The following is a 14292-nucleotide window of genomic DNA, read 5'->3' on the forward strand; positions in this document are numbered from 1 at the left end:
GAGGGTGGGGGCTCTCCAGGGTTGGCTGGCGAATTTTTCACATGGTCTAATCCCCACTTGACCCAGTTGAGACCCAGACTGCTCAACTGGACACAGGTCGGCCTGACTTCGAAGCGTGAGTTATGTCACTCTGATAGTGGGTCCTAAAGTGCAGATTTGTTTGGGTGATGCTTTTCAGTAGCCTATGGACATGGCACCAAGTGACAATGACTTCTGTGCCTAAGGAGTGTTCTGAATGCAGAACAGGGAGCACCTCCTCCGGGTTGGGAGAGATGCCTCTGCCCCCACCTGCCCAGTATCGGCCTCTGTGCATAGCAGTACTGGGCTTTCCTGGAACCCATGTTTCATGACAAATGAGGCTGGAGATGAAGTCAGCAGGAAGTTGCACGAAGCCGGTTGATTCTCTGGTGGAGCTGTGCATGGCAAGGAAGCATCAGCACAGGGAAGTGTGCCTGACCAGGTGGCAGATGGGGAAGGATCCTGAGAGAAATTAATGCAAGCTGAGACCATAGTGCACTGATAGGCTCCTCACCACTCTACTGGGTCAAACAGTGTCCCCCCTACAATCCATGTCCACTCAGAACCTCAGAATGTGACCTTATTTGGAAATAGAGTCTTTGCAGATATAACTGGTTAAGATGAGGTTGTACTAGATTAGGGTGGATCTTAATTGGCCAATGTCCTTATAAGAAGAGGAAAATTTGGATGCAGAGATGGACTGAGAAGAAGGCCGTGTGAAGAAGGCCGTGAGAAGAAGGACTGGAGAGGAATAGCTGCCAGTAATTGATATAAAAATGGAGTCGCTACATCAACCATAGTAAAATGGGGTGCAGCACCCCCACCACATGCCTGACTTATCACAAGACATCCCTGCTTGTATGCCTATGACAGGAACTATGCAAGGAACTTCTCAAAAACACAGGATTCCAGGTAAGCCACTTATGGATGCACATAACTTGTCCAACACTGGCTGCTTCCACCAATGAGCTAACACCAACTCCCGGAACAAGCCCCTGTGATCAATGGTCTTCATTTCAAAACAACTTAATGTGGACTCCTCCCTTTTGTCTTTAAAAGCTTCTCCTAGTCCCAACCTCTTTGATGTGCTTATGGCTCACCAGAGAATGCATATCCTGGATTGCAATCCTCTGCTATTCCCGAATCAACTCTTTGGAAAGTCTCTCTCTGTGTTGTTATTTCACAAGGCCAAGTAATACCAGGGATTTCCAGCAACCACCAGAAGCTGGAAGAGGCAAGGAAGGACCCTCCCTAGAGTCTCCAGACAGAAGATGCCTCATAGACACCTCGATTTCAGATTTCTGGCCTTCGGAAGTGAGAGAGAATAAATTCCAGTTGATTTAAGCCACCTGGTTTGTGTGCTTTGTTGGCAGCCCATGAAAGTCATATCATGACTTTTGCAAACTGACCAATTAATAATTAAGAAAAATGGCCCGAGATGGTAAACTGATGAGCATTTTGAAATTCACAAAAATTTGTTCTCACGTTTGTTATCCTGGGTGAATCTTCTGAAGCTGTATGTTAAACACACAAGATTCCTGTGTAAACCATGATGTCTTCACAATATCGAGCGTATTTTATCTTTTAAATAAGTAAATTACCCATTCTTGCACAAAAAAGTAGATTTTTGTTGATCTATATTTTTATTTAGAATAAATTTGATGAAATCAGGTGGTGGGACAGCTGGCCCAGCTTGGAATAATGATCCCTCTGGATGTATCCTTGTCTTGTTCTCATTTACAACTTTTGAGGCATAAAAGCATATTTTCAAAAAACCAACGCTTCTATATGAAAGCAGATTTATCATTCAGATCCATCATTAATTTCCCAATGACGTTCTGCCTGCCCATAAAAAAGACTTAGAGCTCTTTATGAAAATTTTATTCCAGAGAAAATGGTCTTGGGACATGGTTTGCACTGACCTCTTTTAACCTCTGGTTCCCTGTGTTATTATTATTAGGAAATAATGTTGCTTCCTGCCATTTCCTGCCAACATAACTCTTCCCTCTTTGTACTTCAGGAATCTGGGGACGGTTTTGGTTGCGGAGGGCAGATCAGCACTTTGCCATCGCCCTGCGCTCCTGGCCAGTCCCCATGCCGCTGCTGGGATGACAGTCTTACATCATCTTTTATGTGTACATCAACTTATTTGCAATTACGTTTAGATTGTCTAATAAAATCGGGTGACATTTTAGCTTACAGTTTATGTCCCAGTAAAAGGCTCCAAATGTTATTGCCATAAGAATCTATGTGGCAACCCAACATAAACCTTTTATTTCTAGCTGGACAGCTGACTCTGCGTTTAGCAACAGGAAAGCAGGGAATTGGAGGAGCGGGTTTGGGGGGGCGGTCGTGACAGCAGCCACCTCCTGCGGGTTTTGTTTTCTCTGTCAGGTTCCCCTTATAGCACTCAAAAGCATCCAGCACTTTCTGAAAAGGAGGCCTGGGAAATGGTTGGACATGTCTCTGTTGTGGGCTCTGGGTGTGAGCCACAGAAGTGAGAGCTGAAGAAACCTCAGAGACCATCAGGCTTCCTCGTGGGATAGTTTTGGGTCCTTAGGAAATTAGGCCTTGGCACTCAGCTTAGATGACTTCCATTACAGTCCTATAGGTGTGAAATAAACATCTGGCTCAGAGGTTCTCCATTGAGGGCCACCATGGGTCAGTGTCTGGAGACATTTTTGGTTGTCACACCTGGGGGCAGTGCTGAGACTAGTGTGTGCGCATTCATCTAGCGGGTGCAGCTGGGATGCTGCTGACACGTAACATGTACAGGACAGCTCCGCCACAGAGAAAGATCCAACCCCGAATCTCAGCATGACGGAGGCTGAGAAATCCTGATCTAAGTGATAGCTTACTAAGCAAGGCCTTGGCGTTCAGAAGCGATTGCCTGATTTCCTTCTCTTTCCTTTTTGAGTCATGGTTTTGTTGAGTTCTTGAAAGTGATAGACCTGCTGTAAATAAAATCACTGGATAAAGTTGGCGAGGGGTGGCCTGCCAGCCTCCAACCCCTGCCTGATGTGGGGGGCGTGGCCGGGCAGCCTGCAACCCCTGCCTGATGTTGGGGGCGTGGCCTGCCAGCCTCCAACCCCTGCCTGATGTGGGGGGCGTGGCCGGCCAGCCTCCAACCCCTGCCTGATGTGGGGGGCGTGGCCGGGCAGTCTCCAACCCCTGCCTAATGGAGGGGGGGCGTGGCCGGCCAGCCTCCAAACCCTGCCTGACGGGGGTAAAATAGTGAAAAGCAAAAGCACCTGGTGTTTTTAGGAGACAGGAGACACAAGAACTGAATATGTGGGCAGATTTAGGGGAAGAAAGAAATGAGCCCCAATGACCTGCTTCAGTTTTCTATTGAAAGAAATGCAACTTGGAAGCTTCATTTTTTTTTTTTTTAAGCACATCCTTTAAAAACATTGCCCAGTGCGTTTGGAAGTAGCCTTCCAGAAACCCTTGGGATTTATGACCCCAAAGTATGCTCACAGGTGCTCCCAATGAACCTTTAGGTGTAACGTGGATGAAGTGTGGAATGTGCCGTGACTCCTGCCTCTTAAAAGCTTACAGATTCCAGAAATGAAACCAGTTCATGCATAAAATATCTTCTCTCAGAGCACGGTCATTTTCATGCTTCCCCTTGTGTGAGGATCAGGGTTATAAAGTATTGTGGTTATACCAGAAGATCCTCAACTGTGTGGAAAGAGGCTCTTCTATTTATAGCTCTCCCCATCGTGACTTACAGCATATGTGTTAATCTCCCTGTGAATTCTGAGCTCCCAAATGCTGAAGGAGATATGCTAAACCCTTTCCCCGTGGCGTTCTTCCAGACAGAATTTAAGAGACACCAGAGGATGGCACATTTATACTGAGCTTGCAGTTTCCTAAACATGAAGAAGATGAACGGCTCTCAGTTAAGCAGCACGGGTCAGATAGGAGTTTGAAATTGAATATTTGAGCTGACACGGGAGAGACATACTGTGAGTGGCCTCATGAAGTTAGCTGGATGTCTAAGCTTCCTAAGACACCATGATTAGAAATAGATTGAGGTCAGGGTATGCGGTCCTATTTGAATTAATGAAAAGCCAAATTGCTCCTCAGAGTGCTGGTTTTTGTGCTGCGGGTCAGACCACTGGGTTTTGTGGACCCCTTGCAGACGTCGGAGGAGCAGCTGGGCTCTGTCCTTTTCTCACCTTTCGTCTTCTATCTCTTATAATTTGAGATTCCAAATACGATTTCCCTGGAGAAAACAAAAAAGGACTCTGTTTTTAATTCAAAAGGTGAGGCATGGTTAATTAAAACATTGATGTGAACTGTTTTAAAAGAAAAAAATAATTGGTTTACTTTTGAGTGCTGAAGAGTCTTGGCAGAGTGGAAAGTAAATGGGCTTTGCTATTGATCAGACTTTGGTCAAAATCTATGTGCCACTTACTAGTCCTCTGACCTCAATCCTGCTGATTCTTAGTTTCCTTGTCTTTAACATGGGGATAGTAATTCATACTTTCAATGGGCACTGGGAGGTCATAGAGAATGACACCCACAGCTCCCTTTGATGGCAGCTGTGGCAGAGGGTCCAGACAACGGGTCTGCTTAAACAAAGAGGTGGGTAATGATGGCAGTTGGTGAATGGAGGTCTTGGTTCCCCTACCGCAGGTCCCTGCTGGCCTTTCTAAGCCCAGAATCATTTAGAGTTCTTTGGTAGCAAGCAATAGAAATGAGCTCTGTCTATTTTAAGCAAAAATGAATTTGCCTAAAGTCTGCTGGGTGGCTGGAATGGACAGGAATGCTGTAGGATCAGGCTCTCGAGCCAGAGAGAAACCAGGGCAGCTCCCTTCAAAGAACAGAACAGATGGGCGAGTTTGTTGGGCATTTCCAGTGGAAATAAGCTGATGCCCTTTAGTTTTTCTTTCTTCCCTGATCTGACTCCTTCTAACTTTGTTTGGGTCACAAGCCTGGTTCTTAAGGGAGGACAGAGCACTTAGACTAAAATGCATGAAACCTGTGCACAGTGGGGCAGAGGTGATCTCTCCAAGTACACCCAGATGTTGTTAGGATGTGGGAAGGGATGCTGGGAGCCAAAATGCTAACAGTGCACTGCAGGCTTCATCTGTCCCGAGCTTCAGAACACCTTGCCTACCCAAAGCCATCCTCCTCTCTTAAGTTTGCTTACTTCAGCCACCCTCGGCTGCCAACTGGATAAAAAGTATGGTCAGTCCCAAGTCAGCTGCCCCTGCTTGTTTATCTGAAGTCAGGATTTTAAGGAAGCATCGGCTGCCAGGGCAAATATTCTTGTCATCACCAGGCAGATAAGTGACATATGCTACCATCTCAGGGAGTTAGAGAGTCTTTCTAATGATGCACTCCAAAAACTTGATCTGAGATCTCACAAGTTTCCAAGTTAATTAATAACCAGGGTCCCCAGAAACATGAACAAACATTCATTCCCAACATCTTTCCTAAGTAGGTCCTCAATATGTGGATTTGGGATGAAACCTGAATAAATGATTTGCATGCATGCTCTGATGCAAATGCCCGGCTCCTCTATGTGTTCCCTGTGCAATGACAGCTTTAGTATTCTGTTGGGAAACGCCTCAGATTTGTTTTAATGGTATCTTATTCTGTAAGACAGTATGAAGCAATCTAGGAAAAAATGAACAATACAGGCATATAGGCTAATTAAAAAAGCTTGCAAAACTAAGAGAAACAAACAGCCTCTGAGTTTCATGCTTATGAAATATTTATTCAGTGCCAAAGAAGACACTGAAGTCAGAAATGAACTTTGCAAAGTAATTACTTTTGATCCCGGCAAAATCCATTCAAAGGCCTTCAGGTAAACATCATCTTTGATGGGCGGAAGGTGGGTTGTAAAGCAACATAATATTTTTAAAGGAAACAAGGAATGTGTCCAAGTAAGCCACTTGTCCAGGGCACTCTGGAAAGTGTTCCTGGGTGGAACTTCCTAGATGTCCTCCTTGCTAGCCGTGCAGAGATATAAATAGGAGGAAGATGAGATATGATCAGATGGCAAATAAGAAAGCCACAGGCAGCACGACCATGAGAGGGGTCTTCCTTAAAAGACTCTAAATGAGGCACACGTATTTTAAAAGAGAGTACGTGCCACTAATTTTGATATAGATCTTTAAAATGACATTAACATGGAAATACACTCAAACTAGGCATCTCCTGGGAAAATGTCAGCAGTTATGTTACACTTGTTTTCCGTTTCGTTCCAGCGCTCCTGTGAAAATAGCTTTATCTTCAATACTCCCAGTGTGGAAGAATACAGTTGTAGGGAGAGGGGAGTATTTGTTTTTTTCAGTTTTGAATGAATTCTCCAGGGAGGGTTTGCTCTGTGTGAGACATGCAAGCCTTTTCAAGAACTGAGCTCACCTGGATATTGATTCCAGTGGCATGTGTTTGCCTGTATTCTTTTATCTTTAGATTTTAGGCCCTCTTAGAGGAGGCCAGGGTCCATTCCCAAGCTTAAGAAGTAACATCATTGACCAAAGAGCCCTGTAACAAAACAACCCAGGGTTCTAAGTTCACATGTGGCTCATACCCCATAAGACTTAATTTCCCGGCTCTGAACCAGAGTCTAGCTGGAGATGACCTGATGGCTTCAGGGGATGTCCCAGGGCTATTCATTTCTCTTTAAAAATTTTAAATCTATTTATTTGTTTTTGAATTGACAAAAAACGTATATATTTGCCATGTACAACATGATGTCTTGGAACATGTATATGTGCTGGGCGCGGGGGCTCACTCCTGTAATCCCAGCACTTTGGTAGGCCGAGGTGGGCAGATCATGAGGTCAGGAGATCGAGACCATCCTGGCTAACACGATGAAACCCTGTCTCTATACAAACAATTAGCTGGGCGTGGTGGCAGGCGCCTGTAGTCCCAGCTACTTGGGAGGCTGAGGCAGGAGAATGGCATGAACCCGGGAGGCGGAGCTTGCAGTGACCGCACGCCACCGCACTCCAGCCTTGGTGACAGAGTGAGACTCTGTCTCAAAAAAAAAAAAAAAAAAAAAAAATGTATATGTTGGGGAATGGCTAAATTAAGCCAATGAACATACACATTACCTCACACCCTTATCAATGTTTGTGGTGAGAACACTTCAGATCTACTCTCTGAGCAAGTTTTCAAAGTCCAATACATTGGTATAACCATAGTTGCCGTGTTGTACACAGGGATGCTTCTTATCTAGGTTCACGTACCCACCACTTCACCATCTCATTCCAGGGCCATGTCAGTGTCAAGTCTAATGGAAGTAGGTTCCCATCTATAAATTCCCCATATGGAAAAAAAAAGAGTAAAACATTCGAGCCCACCTCTTTGCTTCCATAAAACCCCTAAGACATTTTCTTATAACTCAAAAGTCATTTCTAGAATACTGCTCTTGAAACCCTCCTGCTGAAATCTTGGGGCAGCATTTAAAGAAAGAAAGAAAAAGAAAAAGAAAGAAAACCAAAACTCTCTTTTCCTCCTCAATTCATAGGGAGAAGTGAAATTCTACCTCACCTTTTTAAAAGAAGAGCCTGGAATTGGGCTATCCGTCTTTTTCCCCGTTGGATCACAGAGCAGAAAGGAAGGTGAGCAGAGATTCAGAACAGTAATAAAGGTCAAATCATCCTCCAAAGAGGGCTCGAGACTAATCTTGGCCTTTATAATTGGAGCAGTTTTCGATTTTGAGGGTGTGCTTTGGAAGGTCTGGAGACAAAGCTGGAGGTGTTTTCTTTGGGGTTATCCCATAGAGCTGATCCTCGCTACCCCTTCAAAGTGGAGGAGTGGTGACGGCTGCTTCCATCTGTGATGAATGCTACCCAATGCCTGATGCAAACCAGCCCTGAGGACCAGCTCTGTGCACAGAGGAGACATTAGGAAGCTCCCAGGGGCTACTGGTGGGGGACCGGGGCGGTGGGACAGAGGAGGCCAAGAGGCCAGCCAGGGTGGGATTTGCAGTTAGAAGCAAAAACACGAAGAAACCTGGGAGTGCAGGGCCACAGGCAGAAACAGTCAAAGACCAGAGGAGATCTGGATACATCTCCTATACCAAACATCACATCGTAAAAAGACAACAAAGTGTAAGAGGCTGGGCAGCCTCGTAAGAGCTTATGTTGTCCCAGAATCTCCTCTGTGGAGCTTCTGTGGTGTGCAGGTCACTTGCTGTTCTTAATACTTTGCCACTCGCCCCCGTCCTGATACTGTGAGGTAGGTCTTGCTCTCACCTCTCACAGATGAACGAACTGAAGCTAGAAGGCTGAAATCACATGCCAAAGGTGTTAAAGTCCCGTTGGTCTTATTGGAAGGGCCCCAGTCTCTGTGTCCCACCACCCTGCCTTTCAACTTCAGCCAAATGTCCTTATAGGCGTTTTGTTATAAGACACTTGGCAAAACCCATTTTCTCCCTGAGATTAAATAGATTCACTGGCTCACCTTGCTACTTTGTATGCTTTGCGGAATCCTGGATTGTTTGTTTGACTACATCCTTCTCTTCCACAAGGAAGACAAGAAAGGGCCCCGTTCTCCCCCAGCAGATGTGACAGTCTTGCTAAGTGACAGTGAGAAGTAATTAGCACCCCGAGTCCCACTGCCTGCAACCTGTCTGCAGCGGTTCCCACGTTCCCTGTCAAACGGGGCTTCTGAGCGCATGGATAATTCATGGTTACTTTCTGCATGCAGGTAGAGATTCTGCTTTGGTTGTTATTGGGAAAAGCCCAGCTTAGTGGGTGAGGCAGGTTTCCTTCTGAAAGGGGGTTTTGCACATAGAGCTAACAGGCTGATGACCAGCTCGGATGGGCTCTTTGGGACACACAGAGACACCCCAGCAACCAGTTCAAAGCAGAGCCCCAAGAAGGGCTAAATTGGTTTGGGGGTTCCCCCATTCGTCCTTAGATGTGCTGCGGTAGCTTTTCAGGTTTATTCATTCACCTAACATGTTTTTAAGGAGCATCACTGAATGAATGATCAACCCGGGACTCCGTTCCGCAGTCATCAATACGGACAGACAGACATCATCTCTTCTTCACTGGGACATTCTATATTTCACTTTACTTCTCTTGGGCCCCTTGCTATTCCCTCCCTCATGATTCAGTTGGTTGAGTACCTGTCTGTTTCCCTGTGGCTGTCTATATATTCCATCATCATTCTCCTGTCACTACTGCTCCAGCCTCTGCTCCTCCAGGTCCTCCCAAGCCACTTTGTAGACATGATCTCATTCACCGCAGCTCTCCCTCTGAAGGAGACCTATCACCATCTTCAGTAGCCTAGGAGACTGAGGCCACAGTACGGATGTAACTAGCTTGAAGTAATGTGGTAGCTCTGAGATGCAATGAGACCTTGAACCCAGGAAGTCAGCTCCACAGCCCACGCCATTTCTACCTTCTGCACTGTCTTTCTGTGCCCAGCATCCTGCCAGGTATGTGGGACACATTCAAATATCTATTGAGTATAAACAAGTCTATTGAGTATAAATAAGTCTGAGTTACTGGGTCTCTAAAGGCCAACACGTTACTCTTTCTAGGGATCTTTTGTAGGAAGTGATTTGTTTTTCAACAAAAAAGCAAGGGAAGGAAATGAAGAGCTTTCCCAGTAAAAAATTACATGGGATCAAACACATCCTACATTGTTTTTGTTTTTGGTTATGTCAAGAGGCTCCAACCACTTGCCTATCATCAAGGACTGAGTCTGGGCCACGCACTGGTGAGCTGTTCACATTCCTCAGCTCAGCTAACCCATGAGGTCGTGCTGCTACCATCATTGGACACATGAGGAGGCCGGGCTCAGAGTTGTCAAGCTGGCCCAGCTCCCACGATTAGTAGCGGTGGAACTCAGAGTCGCTGGAGCTCTCCCCTTGGCATGTTCATTTATTGACCAAATATTCATTGAGCTGATACTGTCTGATAAGTTCAGGGACTATAGGATCAACTTAGTATGAACACCTTCGTCCTCTCCCAGGTGGGCGTTTGTGTTCTGGGTGTTGTCCACGCTGGACGTGCCAGCATCTCCCACTGAGCCAGGTGTTCCAGGGCTAAGGCCAGCTTCATTTGAAGGCACAGCCTTACTATATCATGTGAGTAGCAGGTGGTTGGCTGCAGGGCAGGGGGCTTATTTTCTAGACTCCTAACCTGTGAGTGGGTTGGTAGAACATCTGCCTGCAAATGTATTGAAAAGCTTTACCTAGATAAAAATGGAGTTGTTGTAACATGTACCCAATACCTTTCTTCTCTGTCTCACTACCTCTAGATTAATCTGATGCCAAGTTTTTGGATGTTATGAGCAACCACCTCATTTACTTTTTGTGGTTGTTTAACCACAATGAGTAAGGTAAATTTCATTGAAGGAATAATTCATAGTATGGCTGTTTTCCCACTGGAGGGGTTTTATCTTCGTATTCTTTCTTACGTAAGCACCAATAAGGAAGAATGCACAACAGAACATTCCTCCTTAAGATTCCACATGGTTCGTACTATGGGTCACATTCTCAATAAGCCTAAGTAAAATTTCCTCCACTTAATGTTCTTGCTCATTGGTTGTTATTTGGAAGAATAATGATGAGAATTTGAGAAGTCTTTCAGATGGAACTTAAAAATTCACATTTAATATTTATAGTGTAGAAAGGCCTAAATTGGAATTTCCAAAGTTGGGGTATATAGGAATGTAGAAACTGATTCTGGGCATTGTTCAACCTGATATAAATCAAAGTGGATGCTTTTTTATTTTTTTAATTGTGCATTTCATCAGGATGCAGGTTGAACCCAGAATAATAATGTGAATGCTTTACACTAGTTGCTGACTTGAACAATGCATTTCATTTAGTTTAAATATTCTAGAATTCAGAGCATAGACTTGATACTTATTTATGTTGTACATTGTATCATTTAGCTGCTTTTTCTAGCTCACTGAAAAAAGTCTGAGCTCTGAAGCCATGGGCTCACATCCTGGGTCAGTTCCTTAAAAATCCTCTGATCTTGGACTGCCTCATTATCTGTGCCTCAGTTTCTCCATCTGTGAAATGGAGATCATAACCATATCCCATTCACAGGATTATGAGGATTGAAGGAGATAATTTACGGGATGTATCCGCATTGTGCCAGCCCCAAGCAGGCCCTGAATCAAACTGCTTGTGTTGATTATTAGCTGGAGAGACTAGACTTTTGTATAGCAAAGAAGAGGTGGTTGCAAAATGCTGTGTGTGAGATGGACCAGTCAGTATGAACAGGAAAGTCTGGGAAATTACTTCTTAGAGAAGTTTAGGTTTGTGGAAGAACTGGAGGCATAGGTGGGATTCAGACAAGCAGGGGAGTGGGGGCTAAACTGAGCTCAGTTCCAAGCCAGTGTGGGTGGTGGGCAGAGCACAGGCCATGTCAGTAGATTTGTGTATTCCCGTCTGCATTTCTATTGTGCAGGATGGCTGATGTGTCTCAATGTATGTTTATCTTGTTCCTTGAGTCACATGGCCCCCACTCTCTCTGCATTTTGAACATGTCTTTCTGTTCATTTGTGTTCTGCATACAGAGCTGGCTCCAGAAAAAAATTCTGTATATTGGTTGCCTGCCACATGCTGATGAATGGGTCAATCAGAGGTGCAGGGGTCGACCTTCCAAGAATGGAGAAAGAGAATTCAGGCCATGGTTGCAGATGCAGTTAGGGTCTTGTAGAGCAGAGGCAGGGCTCTGTGCTGGGGGCGGGGGAAGCGGTGCTGTCTTTAGAGCCTGTTTGTTATTCATAGAGGAAAGCAAAATTTTGCAGAAATAAGATAAATGTTCCATGCAATTGCACAAGTTTTCTTGTCAAATTAAAAACACAAATGGTGTAGCAGCAGCCTAAATATTTTCTGCTTGTTGTGCCACCTCCAGCAAAAAATAAAATAAAATAAAATAAAGTGAGAATGGGATGCAAAGGGGAAAAAAATAAGAAAAAAGAAGTCTCGACACAGGTGAAGCTAAGCTTGTTGGCTTCCCATATCTACAGATTCTGTTCCTGTGCAGCGTGGAAGGCTGCCAGGAAAGGTGTGAGAGGGTGAGATTGTTTTTGAAAATCATCTGTCGCAGCTTCTAAGAGCATTTTGGTGCTGTTTGCTTTCATTATGCTGCTGGAGGTGAGAAAACTGTGATGCAGTCAACTGGCACCTAGCATTGCCCCCATCTGGAACATCTGCAGCCTGGATCTGTTCTGATGAAGTAGAAGCCGCAGATCTTATCCTGAAACAGGCCAGGTGCAAGCATCCTCTTAGAAGGGATCAACCATGGGATGCGGCATTAAGAGAAGGACATCCTTACAACTGTGCCTTTCTTTCAACTCAGTCGTGTGCATTAGGCTTGTATCAGTTAAAGTGCAGGCAAGAAATTTCAAGCAGAAAGGGAATCAGGTGCTCATAGCATTGCTGGCAGAATTGAGAGCAGCGGGAGCCGTGGGATGGGGGTGCTGCCTGGAAATCAGGAAACTGGAGAAGCGTGCTGGAACCTGCTGAGGAACTCATCACTGCCTGTGGCCTGCAGCAAGAGACTGATGGTGGACTGCAGGGGCCAGGAAGGTGCAGGAAGCCCCTGCTGCTGCAGGAGAAAGGATGAGGTATGGTTATCTTCCACCTTCCAAATCTCACAGGAACACCTCTTCTAGGTGGAATCCAAACCAGATTCCTTCTGGAAAGGGATTCTGGAAAGTGTAGTTCTTATGCTTCCAGCCTCTGAGATAAGCAAGGACAATTGCTGGAGGGGAGGGTGTCGCTGAATACCAAGGAAGGATAGCAGGTGTAGTTGCCCACATGGCCACTCAGCATCCACATTGACATCCTACCCATGTTAATTTCCAAAGCGCCATCAGAGAAACATCATCATGCTTCCTCACAAAGAAGAAATGCTCACCTCCACCCCAATAGAAAGGGTCCAGGTATCCATCTCTGAGTGATGGTCACTCACTCCATATTCAGTAAAAAACACCCTTGGGTAGACTGTGGTTGAAAGACTAAACCTTTAGGTTAGCCACAGTCAATATATCTTATATAAAATAAGAGAGGCGGGGAGAGCAGGGGAAAGAGATACTGGGTTATGTATGTAAAAACATACACAATAAAGCAAACAAGAAACGCTGTGTAGGTCCTAGAGTCCTCATCTCTACCAGTGGTCACAAGGCTTTTGTGATGGGTAATTTTAGGTGTCAGCTTGACTGGACTGAGGAATGCCTAGATGGCTGCTGAAGCATTGCTTCTAGGTGTCTGTGAGGATGTTTCCAGGGGAGACGGGCATGTGGGTAGACTGAGAAAGACCCCCCTCAGTGTGGATGGCCACTGTCAAATTGACTGGGGGCCCAGTTGGGACAAAAGGGTGGAAGGAGGGATTCTCACTTTCTCTTTTTCTCTCTCTCTCGGTCTCAGTCTCTGTTCCCCACTTCCTGAGTGGGACGCTCAGCGAGTATACAGTTAGCTGGTGAGGATACAGAGAAACTGGATCACTCCTACCTTGCCCGTGGGAATATAAAATGGCACAGCCCCTCTGAAAAGCAGTTTGGCAGCTTGTCACAAAACTAAATATACAATTCTCCTTCTACCTTTGAACATCAGATTCTAGGTTCTCTGGCTTTTGGACTCTGGGACTTGCAACAGTGGCCTGGGAACTACAGGGCCTTTGACCTCAGACTAGGGGCCACATGGTCTGCTTTCCTGGTTCTGAGGCCTGTGGACTTGGACTGAGCTACACTGCTAGCTTCTCCAGTTCTCCAGCTTGCAGACAGCCTGTTGTGGGACCTCTCTGCCCCTGTGATCATGTGAGGCAATTCTGCTAATAAACCCCTCTCAAATATCCTATGGGTCCTGTCTCTCTGGAGAACTTAACACAGCCCTATCTGGTATTTATAAATTCCTGGCAAGGCACAGTGGCTCACACCAGTAATCCCAGCACTTTGGGAGGCCAAGGCAGGTGGATCACCAGAGGCTGGGAGTTCAAGACCAGCCTGGCCAACATGCTGAAACCCTGTCTCTACTAAAAATAGACAAATTAGCTGGGCGTGGTGGCATGCGCCTGTAGTCCCAGCTACTTGGGAGGCTGAGGCAGGAGAATTGCTTGAACCTGGGAGGCAGAGGCTGCAGTGAGCTGAGATTGTGTCACTGCACTCCAACCTGGGCGACAGGGTGAGACTCTGTCTCAAAAAAAAAAAAAAAAAGAAGAAAAAGAAAAAAATCCTCTTCCCATGCTCTTGCTTCTCTTAGCCATTGCAGTTCCACCCAACATCTCATTCCTGAGGGGACTGTGCTCTCAGTGGTCTTTCCTGTTTTGAGATTGCTAT

The sequence above is a fragment of the Gorilla gorilla genome, chromosome 21 (genome assembly GCF_029281585.2).
Source record: "Gorilla gorilla gorilla isolate KB3781 chromosome 21, NHGRI_mGorGor1-v2.1_pri, whole genome shotgun sequence".
NCBI lineage: Eukaryota > Metazoa > Chordata > Mammalia > Primates > Hominidae > Gorilla > Gorilla gorilla.